Raw genomic sequence first — 18,367 nt, 5'->3', positions numbered from 1 at the left:
ATGTGTGTGGCCGTGTTATGTATGCATATGTATATGTGCATGTGTGTGTGGCCGTGTGTGTGTCCCCGTGTATATGTTTGTCCGCATGTATATGTATGTAGAGAGTGTGTGTGTGTACGTATATATGTGTGTTTATATGTCTGTGTATATGTGTGTGGCCGTGTTATGTATGCGTATGTATATGTGCATGTGTATGTGTGTGTGGCCGTGTGTGTGTCCCCGTGTGTATGTGTTTGTCCGTATGTATGGAGTGTGTGTGTGTGTGTGTGTGTGTGTGTAGCAGTACCATGTAGCTTCCAGCCTTTCCTCAGCTGTTGGGAAGAAGCCCTGCTTGGCTGGATCTGCTCCCCGCCTCTCAGGAGCCCGGCAGATCCAGGCTGTAGGACAGGCTGGATGATGGAGGAGGCCCCTGGCTGTCAGGCCGGGAGGGAGCTCCGTGCAGGTAGAGCAGCCTGAGAGAGGAGGAGGGAGAGGAGGAGGAGGAGGGCCAGGTGCAGGGGGTGGCGTGGGGGAGGGAGCCGAGGCTGCGGGTGCGGTGGGCCTGGCAGACATTCTCAGCCTGCGGGCCCTGAGGCTGGGGCTGGGGCAGATGGCCTCTTCAGGCACTGTAAGTTCCTTTTGAACCCTGTACAGCACAGAATGGATCCAAGACAAGCAGAGAGTCTGGTTTTACTCCTCCTGTCGCTGTATTTTCAAATCCGTGGTGCACATTTACACTCTAACCACATGCAGACTTGCTGTGTGTGCGGGCAGCCGTCCGTGCCCGCCCAGCGCCCTGCCAGTGGGGAAAGGTCGTCTGAGGCTGGGCCTGCTCCTGCAATCCCTAAAGCCCACTGTGGGCCACAAGTCACGGGCGGGCCCGCTGCGTCGCTGTCATGCTACCTGCTCTGAGAAGTCGCCCGGCTGCTGGTGGTTGGCGCGGGGCCCGGTCCCGCTCACCGCTGCCCGTTCAGTGCCCCTCTGCCATCTGTCTTCTGGCCGGGCTCTGACCTGGGGGTGGTAGGGCCGCGGGGTCGGGGGGCGGCCCAGGGAAGTGGGGGGCGGCAGCCATGCCTGGCGTGGCGGGGAGCAGGCCCCCATCCAAGGCCGTCCTCTGCCCACGGAGCTGTGGGTCTCCAGAGCTCACTTGCACAATGCGTCCTGGGAGCGTTTTCATCAGAGGCTTGGCAACTGTCAGGTTAGCACATGACCTTTAAAACTGTTGAAAAGGAGCCACTTCTGGAGATGTGCCTTCTTCCTGCTTCCTGTCCACTGCTCAAGGACATGCCTGCCTGCCTCCCAGGCGAAGGCGGGCCACCCACCACTGGGGGAGTAAGTCATACATGGAGCCCGTTGCTTGGTCACTTGGCAGCTGGTTTTACTTTATCGTTATTGCTATTTTACCTCGGCTGTCTTCTGTGCATCCTTTAGTGAATTTAGCATCTCCTCATCTCTGGAAAGACCCAGGAGCCACACCCTAGTTCTCCCTCTTACACCACTCTCACCTCCAGGGATACCCTGTTCTCTGGCAACTGTCTCCCTCCCGCCACACCTGCACCTGGACACTTTCTGATTCTCAGCGGGGCTCACTGAGCTGCCTTCCCGCAGTATTATCTGCCTTGGAGAGGCTTTAGGTGGGAGGGAGAATGGGGGGCATCACCGAGGGGACTTGGCAGAGGAGGGTGAAAAAGCAGCCTGTGGGCGACAGGTGAAGGGAGCCGTTTCCGAGGAGGACGGCAAGGTCAGTCGTTGCTGTTGCTGTAAGGCATGGGTGGGAGGAATCCCTAAATTCAAGGCCCAGGGAGACCTTTCTCCCCATCATTCCAATTTTGATTGCTCTTCTCTGGACCGTTGCACAACTTTGCACTGAGTTCTTGGGGTCTTTCAGATTGGAAATAGAATACAGAGATCCGCCTAGGTGGACCCACGGTCAGCCTGTTCTCCTGGGGGTGTGCGCTGGGCGCTGGGAGTCCTGGAGGCCCTCCTTCTCCCCACCCCCACCCACAGCCAGTTAACCCCCAGTTCTCCTGGCTCTACCTCTGCATCATTCTTATATCCCCTTCTCTCTATTACGCCCAGTTCAGGAGTCAGTGACCTACAGCCTGCAGGCCGGGTCTGGCTTGTAAATAAGGTTGTCTGGGAAGATAGCCACGCCCCTTCATTGGCATACTCCACCTCACTAATTTTTGGCTTCGATGGCAGAGTTGAATATGCCCCCCATATTTACTCTCTGGCCCTTCACAGAAAACGTTTGCCAGCCCCTGCCCTAATTCATCCTTATCTTCTTTCAATGGGATTATTGAACCATCTTTGCAACTGGTGTCCTTGTCCCCTGCCCGGCTCCCCCTCCAACCCGTTTTCTACACTCTGGTGTTCCTAAAATACCCATCTGGTGATGGCACTTTGCCATTTGCTTCTTTGGCTCCTTGAGTTTTCTGGATGGATTCTGAACACCTTTGCATGGTTTGCTGGAAGCTTCTGCCGGGTTCGAGCCCTCCTTATGCTCCCATGCCATGTTTGACTACATGTGGCTTCCAAGCACATCACATTCCCCAGGCGCCTGCGCCTCCCTCCCAGAGTCGAGTTGTTTCCTCTTCCTGGAATGACCTTTCTCTCTGCTCCTCGCCTGGCCTACTCTTATTCCACAGTTCTCAGGAAAGCCACTCGACTTCTCAAGACTGGATTAGGAGCCTTTTCTATGTGCTTTCGTGGCTCTCCAGAATTCCTCCTTTATAAGACACACCATGTTATATTGACATTGCATATTCATTCATGCATGCATTCATTCTACAGATCAGTCACTCGACTAAGAGGTCTGGATTTTAAAAAAAATTGGGGGATGCCTGGGTGGCTCAGTTGGTTAAGCGGCTGCCTTCGGTTCAGGTCATGATCCCGGGGTCCTGGGATCGAGCCCCACATTGGGCTCCTTGCTCAGAGGGGAGTCTGCTTCTCCCTCTCCCTCTGCCTCTCCCCCTGGTTGTGCTCTGTCTCTCTCTCTTTCAAATAAATAAATAAAATCTTTAAAAAAATATTTAAAAAAAATAAATAAAAAATACAAAGCTCCCTGATGCTCCCAGAGGCTTACAGGCTAGTGGAGGAAATAGAAATGAAACAAGATTAAAAAGTAGACTAGGAATATTAGAGAGGAAGATACCGTCAGGTGAAAAAATAAATCAAGCAGGAGGAAATGAAATACTCTGGGAGTATTGACATTCTAGATGGGGTGACCAAAGATGGCCTCATTGTGTAGGTGGTTTTGGGTAAAGGCTTGAAGGAAGGGAGGGACGAAGCCATGTAGGTATTTGGGGGAAGAGCATTCTAGACCAAGGAAACATAAATACAAAGATGGAAGGCAAGGGCACATCTGTCTGGTGTGTTGGAAGACCAGGCTGGTGTGGCTGGAGGGGAGAGAAAGTGGAGAGAGGAGGAGGATGGGAGGGGGCAAGTGAGGGGAGGGCAGTGAGGGTCTTGAGAAGGGCCTTGGCCTTTGTCTGAGAGGCATGAGAATCCGTGTAGGGTACTGAGCAGAGGAATGGCATGGCCTGACTTGAGTCATAATAGAGTCATCCTGGCTGTACGCTTACTTTCCATCAGGCAGAGAAGGTCCTTGAGGGCAGGTATTGTGCCTGTTGACCTTTATTCTCAGACAGTAGCATTCTGGCTCATAGAGGACCACAATAGGTGTTTTACAAACGGACAATGAATGCACAGATACACGAATGAATGCTGTCTCCCAACCGCTGGATCCGGACGCCAAAGGGCTTGGGAAGTCTTCTGACTGTTGAAGGAAAAGCTCTGGTAGCAGATGCTGCCAAAAGCCAAGTCCCAGGGGCTCTTAGCTGCCTGCTTGGATGTCACCGTGGCGGCAACGCACACCCAAACCGGTTTTCCTTGTTGCCACAGAAAGGGCTGCTTAATGGATCAAAGTCACCCAGAGGGAGGATTTCAGGGGTATATCATGTAGCACTGACCTTGGCCCTGCCCTGGGCAATGTTCTGCTCCTTGACAGAGGTGAAGCTACGGAGAGTTATTACCCACATTACAGATGGAGGTGGGAGGGATAGATGATTTGTGGATGGATAGACTCAGGATTTAAAACTATCTCTGTAGGTGCAAGCCAAGAGGCCCTATCCCTAAGAGAAGGTAAATAGGGAGCCATATAAGGTTCTATGTCAAAGCCAAAAAATCAACTGCAAAGATTAAATTGGGGATATGTAGCTTGAGTAGGTGATAAACACCACCTGAGTGAAAAGTGTAAAGCCATCGTCAAAAATCCTAAAGCAATCTGAGAAGCCGTTCTAGAAGTATATTCACGGATGCCAATTATCTGATAGTTGTAATCCTCCTCTGACTCTGCGAGGCCACACCCAGGACTTCACGTCCAGGTCTGGATTAGACACCTAGAGAGTGCTGTGAGCACCCTGGGAAGGTGACAGAAAAGGCGTTTTGGAAGCACAGAGGGCACTTGGAGGAGTCTGGGGGTGGTAGGGGTTGCATAGCTCTCTCCAAATACCTGAATTATCAGGGCAACTGGGCTTAGTTTCGAGAGGCTGACATAGGGCCAGTTGGATGTGAGCTGGACTGAGGGAAACGTTGTCCAAACGTCAAATGGGTTGCCTCAGGCCTCTTTTTATGGGGGTGATGCGGGGGGACACCAATGGACAGGAATACTTAAGCATCAGAGAAGTATTTTTATTAGATAATTTAAAACACTCTTTTTCACACTGGGATTCCATGGTTTTATGCTTCTCAGTTCCTGTGTGTAGTAGAATTTGCTAGTTATTCCTTAGTATCCACCTTGCGCTTTTTCCTTAGTACTGAAAACCAATGTTTTTAGCATGCCTTTCCATGGAACAAGGGCTCCTCTCCCCAACCTTCCTTGGAACTAGGTGTGGCCAGGGGGTAAAACTGTGGACATTGAACTGAAAGTGGAAATACCATGATCAACTTCTGGGAAGTAGTAGTCAAGAGAAGGGGTGCACTCTTATTTTCACTTCTTTCTTGCCATGGGCTGGAATGTGGATGTGGTGTTTGGAGTGCAGTAGACATTTTGGGCTATAATGCAGAAGCTCTATGTTGATAAGGAGCCTGGGCTCCTGAGGTTTGTGGCCATTGTTACAAGTCTGGTCTGCTTACCTGTCTTCTTTACTGTGGGAGACGTACCGACTTGTATTTGTAACAAACCAGTTATTTTAGATTTTCTGAAACTTATGAACCCACTCATAACTAATCTACCATGGAAAGTACACACACACACACACACGCTCACACACAAGAACAAACAGTGTTGAAAAAAAGGACATGGACTCTCCAGTTGGACTGATTGCTTCAAATTCCAGCTCCGCTGCTTGCTAGCTGTGTGACAAGATTCTTAACCTATCTGTGCCTCAGTTTCCAAATTTATAAACTGGGAATAATAATAATAATTGTGCAGTTTTTTTTTTTTAGAGACCATTAAATGAGAAATACATTTCAAAACAGAACAGTGATTGGACACATAGTAAATATTTGATGTATATTAGCTATTATTATTATATAGACAGAATCCACATGTTTGTTTGTTCATACTTTGTCTCTCTATGCTGAGATAACTATAGAGCTGTATTGTGCATTTTCTCTTATTTACTTGATCATTTGATAACTTCCATTAATATCACAATATAAGAACATTCAAAATGTAGTTTATGCATCCATATTTAAGATTTTTATCTTAAGCTCATGCTTTAAGACATGAGCTTAAGGAATGAATTGTATCTGGAAGAGTGGGTCATTAGGATTTGCTGTGTGTTCTGAATTTCTTCACTGTTTGGGTTTCTAATTTTTAGATACAAATACAGATTTCATAGTGGTAAGCACTAATTGGTACCTAGAGAAAGGGTTTACTTCTCTTCTAGAGGCTGTCTTTCCAGAGTTTCTTAAGAAACCCAAGTTTGAACATTGTTTTTTATTCACAGGAGTGTAGAGGGTGAACAAAGAGGGATCCATACCCTTAAGATGCTCCCAGCTAATAGAGAAAGCAGACATACTTCTGTAGCTCTCTGGGCAAGCCTCTTCTTATTTCTGGCTTCCTGGGCCGTGGGTGTCAAAAGGTGAGTAAGAGTTTGCCAGGAAGGAAAGGTGGGGCAACACTTCTGGGAATTTATCTCCCAGAAGCGCCTGCACAAGTATGGAAGGATGTATTGCTTATAGGAGTGGAATTCTGGAACCCATGTGTCCATCTATAGAGGGCTGGATAATCTATGAACCTCCCTACAGTGAAATACTACACAGCCGGAAACAGAAAGGGGTTGCTGTCTGTGCACTGCTGGAAAAAACTCTCCAGAATATGCTATTAAGTGAAGAAAAAAAAAAAAAAGAAGCAATGAGCATTGAGCATATATAGTTGGTTACATTTTGTTTAAGGAAAGTGAGGGGGAGAGAGAGTATATATCCATATTTCCTGTATTTGCAGAAAGATTAGAAAGATAAAGAGTAAATAAAAGTGATTATTCCCCAGTAGGGAGGGGGGTAGGTAGTGGGAAAGGAGAGGATCAGGTCAGAGTGCGAGCAAGCCTTCTCAATCATTTGTTATCTTTTTTTTTTTAAATTTAAATTCAATTAGCCAACATAGAGTATATCATTAGTCTCAGATGTAGTGTTCAATAATTCATCAGTTGCGTATAATACCCAGTGCTCATCACATCACATGCCCTCCTTAATCTTTATCATTTTGATTTTTGAACGATGTAAATATATTATCTACTCCAATAAATAAGATGAAATATAATAAGAAGAGATAAGAACATTCTCAGCAGAGAATAGCATGTGCTGAGAGGTTCAGAGGCATGGAACAGCAACTACTGGGGAACAGAGTCCTCCCTAACTTTAATCTAGAGTCTCTCTGGTGGGGCTTCCAGAACTGTTTGTGTGTCTCCGTTTTGGATTTCTGGACACCTACTGGAATATAAGTTCCTTAAAAATATGGAACTTTGTCGGTCTTATGCACAACCAGATACAAATTACAAATTATTGTGGACTGAGATCTTTTGTTCACGTGCATCCCAGCATCTTCTGAGGGAATAAACCCCTTCTGTTTCCATAACCTTGTTCTGCTTCCCAGCTGGGCTTCTATGCTCTCCTTTTCCTTCAATCTCCGGGACCAAGAGTCATTCCATCTCTATTCAAGAAAACGAAAAGATATAGCAGGTGTGGCTGATGGGCCACAGAGAAACTATACATTTAAATAGAAATACATAGCTCTGGCTAAAATGACACATCGATATAAATCTGTATGCATAGGTGCCTAAGAATGTCATGCATATAAGATTATATTTACACATCCACACAGAGAGCTACATGAGATACACAATAGATACATTTCACCTGCTAAATAGGGACTATGCAAGTGGGTTTTCTAGAAGAGCAGTTGTCAAGAATTTTAGCTTGCGTACCTCCTAAAGGAATTTTGAAAAAAACCCTCCCCGATGTTTGTAAGTCAACACCTTATGACAATTTTTTTTTATCATAAGTTCAAATAGTTGCCAAGGATGTAATTTTTGGCATATTGTAAAATGTTGACATTTTAAAGTAAAAATGTTACATGTCTTTAAAATATGGGCCAAATGGAATTTAAATGCGGTAATGATTTGATATTTGTTGCATTTTAATCTTCCTTTTCTTTTTTTTTTAAGTTTTTATTTATTTAAGTAATCTTTCCACCCAACATGGGGCCTGAACTCACGACCTCAAGATCAAGAGTTGCTCACTCTTCCGACTGACTCAACCAGGTGCCCTTATACCTGTTGCATTTTAAATCACATGAACTGTTATCGTTAACATTCAGACACTTTTCATCTTCCTTTTTTCCTCTTTGAATTCCATTTTCTATTTTATTTCTTCTCAGATTTTTATCCTAATGTAATATGTTTTTATGTTTGAAAGTCTTTTATTGGTCTCCTAATTATCAAGACTGTGTGTGCAAATTGCAATGTCATATTTGTTTTATTTCCTACGGCAAGTGGCTAAATGTTAAAAAGACCCCCCCCCCCCACGAATTGAGTTAGCATCACAATAAATAGTAGAGAATTTGTCAAAAGAAGATATATTAGCTTTCTCTTGCCTCAAGAATGGTGTGTAACAAATAGTCACAGGCTGTAAACAATAAGCTCAAGAGTCTGTGGGCTGGCTGAGTTGTTCTAGAAGGGGTCAGCTGGCATGGGTGGGATGGCTCACAGGTCCGGAGCCAGCCATCTGGTCAGCTGGGATGCCCTGTGTCTGGTGCACATGGTTTCTAGCTCTCCGATGAGCTCTCCTGGGCTTCTTCCTGGGGCTGCTGGGCAGGATCCCAAGCAAGAGTGGTTATGACCAAACAAAGCCTCTCATGCATAGCTTCCAGATGGACTCATTGTCACTTCTGCCACATTCCACTGGCCAAAGCAAGTCCCAAGACCAGCCCATACTTAAGGGTGGGAAAATACAATCAGCTCTGATGTGAAGAACTTCAAAGTCACATTATAGGGAGAATATTTTGTTAGATTTATACTAAGTATTTCATTTTGGGGGGTGCTCATGTAAACGGCTTTATGTTTTTAATTTCAAATTTCACTTATTCATTGCTGGTATATAGGCAAGTGATTGACTTTTATATAATTGCATGTTAGTTCTTTATATATGTGTATATATATATACATACATATACACACACATAGATAACTCATATAATTGCATAGGAATTTTTTGTTTGGTTGTTTTTTTGTCAATTCTTTCAGATTTTCTGCATAGATAATCATGTCATCTGCAAATGAAGACAATTTTATTTCTTCCTTACCAATTTGGATACTTTTTATTTCCTTTTCTTGCCTTGTTGCATTAGCTAGGACTTCTAGTATGATGTTGAAAAGGAGTGGTAAGAGGGGACATCATTTTCTTGTTCCTGATCTTTGTGGGAAAGCTTTGAATTTCTCATCATTAAGTATGCTGTTAGCTGTAGGAATTTTGTAGGACTATTTATCAAGTTGAGGAAGTTCCCCTCTATTCCCAGTTCACTGAGTTTTTAAAAGTCATGGATGGGTGTTGGATTTTGTCAAATGCTTTTTCTGTATCTATTGATAAGATTGTGCAATTTTTCTCTTTTAATCTGTTGATGATGACATTAATTATTTTTTGAATTGTTGAACAAGCCTTTCATGCCTGGATGAATCCCACTTGGTTGAGTGTATAATTCTTTTTATACATTGTTGGATTCGATTTGCTAATATTTTGGTGTGGATTTTTGCATCTATGTTTTTGAGAGATATTGGTCTGTGGTTTTCTTGTAGTGTGTTTTTCTGGTTTGGGTATTAGGGTAATGCTGGCCTCATAGAATCGGATAGAAAGTATTCTATTCCCTATTCTGGGATAAGATCTTAATTATCAAATTGGTAAGAAGATGTTTTAAACTATTTTACTAAACAACACAGCAAATCTGAAAGAAATCACATGAAACTTTGATCTTAGGGCTTTAGCTAATGTATCTTGGACATTCCAGTTACAGTTAAAATGACCAATAGTTATTATATGGCTTTAGCTATTTGAATATGCTTTTCTTCTCAGCTAATGATACCTCCTAGGGATAAGTCTTAAGAATAGCTGCAAAGAATTTCTTGCATTTGAAAATGTGAAGAAAAAAGTATTTTTTAGCATTAAATAATTCTTACCAATGTTCTTCTTGATTTTTTTCTCATAGGACAAACCTCAACAACAGTGATTTTTCTTCCTCTCTTTCTCCCCCTTCTCTTTCTCTCTTTCCTTCTTTGACAGAGGTGACAAAGTAGAAGAGATGTCTGTCGATGAAAAGCTGTTTTTATTCCCATTTCTCTGCTGTACCATCTAAGTGAATTCAGACATCCCCAAATGGGCCAAATACCCAGTTTAAATAATGGGCTTTCCCTTAACAAGCAAAGGAGTGAATGTCTAAACCAGGGAAATCCCGAAATCCCTGTGGGGGGACAGAACCTTTATTACTCATCCTAGGAGGCTTCCCTTTTGTTGGCTGCCCTGAAGTTTTCCCATCATAGGATAATGAATCATGGTAAGACGTGTAAGAGTGGAGGGGCATGCCTTTCTTTCACAAAGTGAAGAAAGGCTATAGGGAACTCCAGCACCTTCTTAGCCCGACCGCTTTAGGAAAGAGCACATATGGAAACTGAAAATCTGAAAGTTGATTCTTTTAAGACTATCCACGCTGTACCCCTGAAAGGTCTTCATGTGCCCCAAAGTTAGGGGGTTCCTGGTAAATTAGGGGATCTTCCAGGTTATTGGAGTAAAGCGGGACTGTGCCGAGGGCAGATATTTCTTGTAAAAGAAGAGAACTTCACTTATTGTCATGACTTGGCTATGTGCAGGAGAGCTGGGACATCTCTCCCAACTCTGAGAACTTTCTTTGGGCTTGTGTGCTGAGAACCACAGAAAGGGCTTTTTGGGGTGCCTGGGTGGCTCAGTTGGTTAAGCATCTGCCTTCAGCTCAGGTCATGATCTCAGTCAGGTCCTAGGATTGAGTTCTGCTTAATGGTGGTGGTGGGGAGGAGTCTGTTTCTCTCTCTCCCTCTGCCCGCCCCCCCGCCCCCCCACTGTGCTCTCTCTCGCTCAAATAAATATATATAAAATCTTTTTTTAAAAAGTGCTTTTCTAAGTAGATCATAAGCATTCTGAGTGCAGATGCCTATCCTCTTTTTCCCCCAGAGTGCCCAGGATTGTGCTGGGCATATGATAGACCTGCATACACACTCACAAATGGACTTTTCTATTTCATGGGAGTGAAAGGCTCAAAGAGACCTCTAGAATTCTGCAGTTCACTCTCTAGTGCACTTGGTGAAATGAAATTCAAAGTCTCAAAGGCGGCTGAGAACCTATCCAAGTCTTACAAAGCAAGAGAAAGATTCCAATAATATCACTTGTTGACCCCTTCCAGGATCTAAGAGCCTGGAGTACCAGAAATGTTTCCCTATGTGTCACCTAAGTGTCGGCTTGTTTTCCAACATGGACTGAGGATGATTGGTCCCATCATCGGTGACCTTCATCTTTACCACTAAGTTGTGCCTTCCTCCCACCCTCCCTTCCTCTGGATGGCAGGTCTGAGTTCTTTTTATGTCTCAGAGGTGTAGCATATTTTTGGAAGGTGTTCTCATTTACCTTCTCTTATTCTGAGCTGGAGAGAATTTCAATTTCAAAGGAAAAATAATCTTAAAATTACCTTTCTAGCTTTAATAAGATCTGTGATATTCATGGAAAATGCTGTATATTTGCTATTTCCCACTCTCCCCGCCATCTCAGAGTGCTCACTGTTAACCCTGATATCAGATCTCCCCATAGTCATTGCTGCTACTGTTGTGAGCTGGGCATCAGGCAGCCCTGATAGAGACCACACTCCTCAACTCCCCTTGCAACTGACTGTGGCCCCAAACATAAAAATAGCCATGTTGCCTGGAAGCTTATGTACAGTTCCATCAAAGATAGCAGTGCACATGCTTTTGGTCTCTTCTTTGCCTTTTGTTCACTGTTCTTTCAGCTTATCTATTGCTGTGCACCAATCCATTCCAAAAATTAGTGGCCCAAACCACTACAATTTATTATTTTTTGCCATTCCATGAGTTGGGAGGTTTCTTAGCTTATCTCATGGGATGTCCTAGTTGGGCCACAAGATCTAAGAGGGCCTCATTGTCATGTCAGGCAGCTGGGGCTCCTCGCTTCTTCTCCACGAAGAGTCTCATTCTCCCACAGGCTAGATGGGCTTTATCACAACACGGTGTTCTCAGGGCTTCAAGGGGGAGAGAGAGAGGAAACATCATGATTCCGTAAGGTCTAGGCCCTTATTCATACACCGTTAGTTCTGCCAACTTTATTGGGTCAACCTGGATTCAAGGATGGAGAAATAGACTCCTGGTCTTGATGGAAGGAGAGGCAGTGTCCTTGACATCACAAAGGTGTGTAGACACAGAAGGGGTGATTCACTGGATTAAAAACAATCCATCACAATTGTGGGCTGGGCTATGGATATGATGTCTAGAATGCAACCAGCTCTGCTGGACGAGCTATAGCAACCTTGTGCTGAGAAATGGAAGCAGTGAGGGAAAGATCCTGAGTCTCTGCAGCTTTGGGAAGGCTCTCTGTGAGCCATAGACTGTCTACCTCCATTGTGGTTTTACGGGAGAGATCGATAAGCTCCTTTATTGTTTGAGCCCCTGTCATTTTGAACTTTCTGTCACTTGCAGCCAAGTCTTTACATGCTCTCCAATGCTCAATCTGTCTTAAATTCCCAGTGCTGCTTACCAGCCTAGGTTACCACTACTTAGAGTTTTCTGCAATTTCAGGGTTGGAGAGGAAGGGGGAAACCTAACACTTTGGAGATGGCAACATGATGTTGTGATGTAATTTCCTGTCCCACTTGGCAAGCCTGGGGAAAATAAAATGAGGAAGGTGGCCAGGAGGGATGCTACCACGAGGCAGGAAGAAGTTTGGAATTGTCACAAGCCTGAAATGTTGCCTGGTTCCAAGTCGTTCAACGTAATCTCAAAGACTAGCCCAGGGGAGAGTCTGGGAATCACAGTGGCAGGACCAGGAACGTTCCAGGCAAACTGAAAAAGCCAAACTTGCCCATGCATAGACTTGTGGCTCAGTGATTCATTTGGATGTGGTCAAAAGAGGGCCTACTCCTTGATGTAATGATAAGCTATGTATCTCAGATTCCATCTGGAAACCATTCTTAGATTTACATTATGAAGAGATGATTTTGAGCTGGGTCTCTCTTAGCTCATCTGTTTTGCATGTGCACAGGGTGGGTTTTAGGCATGAACAACAGCTTCTCTCCTCCCCATTTTTTCTTCAAGTTTTATGGTTTGGTTTGGGCCTTATTTATAACATGTCACATGTAGAAATACAGCAGGGCACTATCCAGAGGCCAAGCAGTATCATATCATTTTACATATCCCCGCTCACAATTAGTTGAGGCTGTTTTAAGGTTGCATTTCCCCCCCTATAATGATACAGTACAAAGTGTTAACCAGAAACAGAAATATTCCCCTCTACCTCCGTCCCACCCTTCAGCAATCCCCCTCCTATGTTACCTCCCTCCATCTCCCACACCCTCCCTGTCAGTATATCAATCCTAGGTTCATTCACCCACCAGTGAAAAACAGATTGATCTGGAGGCTTCTGCCACTCTTAGAGGCCAAGGGACCTTGAACCCTTGTCCCATCCCTCTCTCTCCGCCAAACAGAATGGTACACAAACAAACCTGGACAGATAGAAGGCATCTGTCTACTTTGAAAGAAGCTCCACGGACAAGGATGATCTGCGACCTTGCTTTGTTCCCCCTCTCTGAGTGTAGAGGCCTCACCTCCAGGGACTGTCCAGAGTTCCTGAGACCTCCAACAGTGTGTGGTCTTTTGGTCACTCAGACCCCGTAGCTTACTTCAGACGCTGTATCCTGCCGGTGTTTCAGCTGCCTTTAGCACTGTATAAAGGACAAGCTGGTAAGGCACGAATGGGAAAACTGTGACATGCGACAGAATTACTGTCGATTTAAAAAAGAAAATATACACATACATATATGTATATTTGTTTTCCGAGGTCTTAGCTTAGAAAACAAATTTGCATATATGTGGGCACATTTTACATATATTTGGACACAATTTGCATATCTGGCATGAATTTGCATGTTAATGTTCATAAGTCTCTTATTTCCAAATAAAGTTACATGAGAATAACTTATTTACTCTAATTTATGTTTTCTTCCCTAGGCCCATGCTGTGTTACATCAGTTGTGTTAGTAATGTATTGCGTTCCCCTAATTTGTCCTCCATTTCCCAGAATCTGTTCTAATTTTTAAGAAATGCATCACCATTGTTTGTTGTGCAATCCAGCCCCGAAGGACATCAAGAGGACTTTGTGAGCTGATAGCCGTTGTCAGGTATCGTCTCTGGAGACACTGGGCTCCCTGGAGACACCCCACAGAATCCTCCGAAAAGTATTAGTAAATTGGGTTTTTAGTTGCATTATATATAAATTTATGTAATTTATATATACATTATTTAGCTGCATTTATATAACCTTATGTTCATAGTTACGTAAAAAAGATTAAAATTAAAACTTATATGTGTATAGAAAAGGATTTTACCAAAAGTACTAGAACTTGCATCACAGTTATTCTCAAATGCAATATTAGGGGATGTTAGTCATTGTTCAAAAGTGAGGTTGTCAAACCTACCGACATAATTGTGTGTGAACTTGAGCAAGTTACGTCACTTCCGTGAGCCTCAGGCTCCTCCTCTGGGAAGTGGGGACAATGACAGCTATCTCAGTGTTCCTCAAATCTCAGGCATGGGGGCATTACCCTAAGAATTTCCCCCATATCCTCAGATCACCCATACTATTATTTACTTCATTTTTCTGGAACTTAATACCCGTTTAAGTTAAAAAGTTATTACCTACCTTACCCTAATTCTAAGCAAAAGTATCTGAAATGACATTTGGTGTACTTTTTTTTCCCCCACATTAAAATAAATAAAAAAATTTAAAAGATGCTCATCTGTATTCATTCATTTCTCTGGTACCACTACACTTTGAGAACTGTGGCCAAAAAACCCTGAAATAACATGGATAAAGAGCTTGGTGTAAGACGCGGGCAGAGCCATAAATGGCAGCCGTGTCTGTGGTGGCTGCGGCGGCAGAGACAGCGAGTTTCTTACTTCATCCTTCTTCCCTCATAGTAACAGAATGCTGACTTTCACCTGGGCACGCAACTAAAAAACTACCTCTCCCAGGATTCCTCGCAGCTGGATCTAACCACGTGACTATGTTTTAGCCTATGAGACATCACAAAATCTTTGGTGAAATTTCTAGGAAGCCCCCTTAAGAGCAGGCGTATATTTCTGCAATGTCTTCCATTTTGCGTACTCAAACTTGGATGGGTAGGTGTCTCCAACCATAAAGAGGAGGGCCGTCTCCTAGGGACGGCAGAACCAAGAGGCAGAGGAGGCTAAGTTCTGGGTCATGGTATGGGACTACCATGGTAGCCCGAGGTGATTTACCTCTGGACTTGTTTTACATAAAAGAGAGGAAATAAATTCCTCTGTTAAACCACTATCTTTCAGAGCTTTCTATCACTGACAGCTGAACAGAATCTTAATGGATATAATATTGTGCACATGGGTGGGTGGGGTGTCAGTGCTGAGCTGGGGCTGGTCATACAGGAGAGAGCTGAGTGTTAACTTTTCATGAATTTGGCATGCTGGTGAATGTCACGTTGGTAGGTTGGAGTTGGCCATGGTGGGAGTATGGATACCACAGAAACAGCAAATGCTGTACATCAGAGCTTTTTTTTTTTTTTTTCCTCCAAAAGAGGCAGTTATTGAATGTTTACCATTTACTGTCACACCACTGATGGGATTAAGGACCTGATCCACAGAAGTTTGATTATACAGTGAGCGAGGTGACCTGAGTTTCGGGGAGTGGTCTGATCTCATTTGCTCTTAGTGTGTTCAAACTCGAAGTCAGGGGCTGTATTAAGCCTAGGACCCTAGGCTTCCTTATTTTCTAGCTCTGATCTTGAATGGAGGAAGCTTGAATGTTACTTGGGGGGTGGGGTGTGCTGTGGGGAGGACCCAACAGGTCTTGCCTTCCCCTTGCCATAGGGATAATGATTAGGGAAGATAGGAAATGAGCATTCTGACTTTGCCATCAGGTGCTAAAAATACTGAGGTGCATATACATATGATTAACCTATGAACCAATGTTTCCTCTTCCTTTTCAAAGGTCAAAGTTGCTAACTTGGAAATAGACGTGTACATATTTAGAATTTACTGCCACCCCATTATTAATTATATTTAAATAATACGTGCTGCATATAGATTAGGTATCAATATCAACAGTTTCCACAAATGGAGCTAATGAGTATAACTTTTCCATAGTCAAATCTTATCCATAGTTACTCTTTTGTTACTTTTTCACTAGGAGGTATACCTATTGTCAACTGTTGAGTTCTTTGATATCCTTTGTGTTCAGTTAACCCTCACACATGATTTCACCCCAACCCAGTAGATAGTTCCACGTCTTAGAGGACAAATTAGTGTACCTTCATGGGAGAAAAGAGGCTTTGATAGAAATAAGCTTATATAAAATTCTGATTCCTCTGTGCTTCTGGATGTATAATCTTGAGCAAATTATTTAATTCTTGTATCAGTTATTAATAGCTGCATAACAAACTACACTAAAACTTAGTGGTTTAAAACAAACACGAGTGTATTATTTCTTTTTTTTTTTTCTTTCGAAATTTTATTTAAATTCAAGTTAGTTCACATATGAGTGTATTATTTCTTAGCACTGATTTTTCTGCTGGTCTTGTCTGGGTTCATGCATTTTACTACATTCAGCTGGTGGCTGGGATGGAGCTGTTGACCACAGTCTTGGTTTTGTCCATGTGGTCTCTCTGGGTAGGTTACTTGGACCTCCTCACAGCACCTCGACTTTAGGGTTCCAAGAGAGAGAAAGCAGAAGCTCCTGGTCCCTTTAAGACCTGGGCTCAGAAGTCCCGGAATGTTACATTGTTTGCTCAGGGCACATCACAAGGCCAATCTAGATCCAGAGAGGGAGAAATAGACCCCATCTCTTGATGGGAGGAGCTGCGTGCATACCAGGGATGCGAGGGATTTTTGGCTAGCATGTTTCTAGGTGACCTACCAAAACCTCCCTGAATTTCAATGTTTCCATTTACCAAAAAGGGAAAATACTTTTTACGAAAGGTTGCTATGAAAATCCAATGCAGTAATGTGTAAGAAACTGCTAGTATAAGCCTGATACGTGAAATAGCGGCTTGATAAATGGCAGGTCACTCTTCCTTCCCCTTCCGTGGCTCTGCCCCAATACACGCACCTCCCCAGCTCCTATCCCATGTGATGCTTTTCTGTTTCCCCAGCACACACGAATCTGAGCCTTTGCTGAGGTCTCAGTCGTCTGACATTTGGACAGATGACCAAAGGTCTGAGTATCATAGCTAGAGATTGTAGGCTTGTTTGGGGGTGTTTGGGAGTGGGGCAGATATAGAGGTGGTACAGGGGACAGATTAAGAATGGGTCTAGGAGTAGGATGTGGAGTAGTATGTGACAGATGGGGCACATGGGGGGTGGGGAGGTGGGTGTCTCTTCAGTCTGGGACCCACTTAAGGACCTTCTGCTTCCTTCTGATGTTAAAGTTCAAAGTTCACTATAGCATACATCTTTTAGGGCTATAGTTATGGACTGGTTGGGGTGTGTGTGTGAAAGAGAAGGAGGGGGAGAGAGAGAGCAAGAGAGCCCTCAGGGAACGTTTGGCAATGTCCGGAGACATTTTTGATTGTCATAAATGGAGGGGGTGCTGCTGGCTCCTAGTGGGTAGAGGCCAGGCATGCTACTTTGCTAGAGACCAAACAACCTACTAAGCACAAGACAGCCCCCACAGCCAAGAATCATCCAGCCCCAAACATCAAACCCTGCTAGGGGACTGTGGTGATTTCTGCTGCACAAAGAGAAGGCACTCTGTCCATCCCTCACTCGCCTCCATCAAGTGAGGTGTGTCCTGATGGTTTCATAACTCCTTTCACAAGATACAAATTTTGTCACACCATAAATAGAGCTAAATGCGTATTCATGCATTTCCATAGCGTGGGCCTCTGCATGCATGGGCTATGGCTAAAGTGAGCTAGAAAAATGGAAGGAGTATGATGAAGGATGGCATAGAATAAGACAATAGTAAGGGGTTTAACAAGAATTAATATTTATTGAGTCCTCCCTGCACGTCAGACCTTGGGCCGAACATGCCACATTTCACATGTGTCCCTGATGTCACCTGCCTGGTGGCCCATGCTCTCTATCCCCACAGGTCAAACTTGGACATTTACATCCCCATTACTTTACCTTGGCTGCTCCCTCAGCAGGAGCTCCTGTCCCTGGGGGGCCTGCATTTCTTCTGGTTACTTATTTTTGGACAAATTTATTGAGATACAATTCACACACCACGTAATTCAGTCAATTAAAATGTACAATGGAATGGTTTTTAGTGTATTCACATAGCTATGCAACCATCACCACAATTAGTTTTAGAACATTTTCATCACCCTAAAAAGAAATCCCATACTTGTTAGTAGTCATGTCCATTCCCTCCTCCCCCAACCCCGCAACCACGAATTACTGTCTGTCTCTATGGATTTGTATGTTCTGGACATTTCATCTTAATGGAATCATACAACACATGGTCTACTTCTAATCATATAATATGTGCCTGGTTTCTTTCACTTAATGATGTTTTTGAGGTTCATCCATATTGTAGTATGTATTGGTCTTCCTTCCTTCCTTCCTTCCTTCCTTCCTTCCTTCCTTCCTTCCTTCCTTCCTTCCTTCCT

General features: G+C 43.9%; 1 long non-coding RNA gene across 2 annotated transcripts in view; it reads left to right on the top strand.

Annotated features, from left to right (window-relative positions):
• The window catches only part of LOC118027428, a 38,479-nt gene extending 28,013 nt beyond the window's left edge, over nucleotides 1-10,466 (top strand). The window contains exons 1-4 of one of the 2 annotated variants that reach the window (XR_004683819.1): nucleotides 282-1,311; nucleotides 5,934-6,068; nucleotides 7,650-7,745; nucleotides 9,683-10,466. This is a non-coding gene — a long non-coding RNA (uncharacterized LOC118027428). Of the gene's footprint in view, nucleotides 1-281; nucleotides 1,312-5,933; nucleotides 6,069-7,649; nucleotides 7,746-9,682 lie in introns of those variants that run through there. The other variant, XR_004683820.1, reaches the window with a different exon arrangement.
• Nucleotides 10,467-18,367: the final 7,901 nt, after the last annotated feature.

This window comes from Mirounga leonina, unplaced genomic scaffold, assembly GCF_011800145.1.
Source record: "Mirounga leonina isolate KUSES-001 unplaced genomic scaffold, KU_Mleo_1.0 Mir_366, whole genome shotgun sequence".
NCBI lineage: Eukaryota > Metazoa > Chordata > Mammalia > Carnivora > Phocidae > Mirounga > Mirounga leonina.
This window is presented reverse-complemented; position numbering and strand designations above follow the sequence as displayed.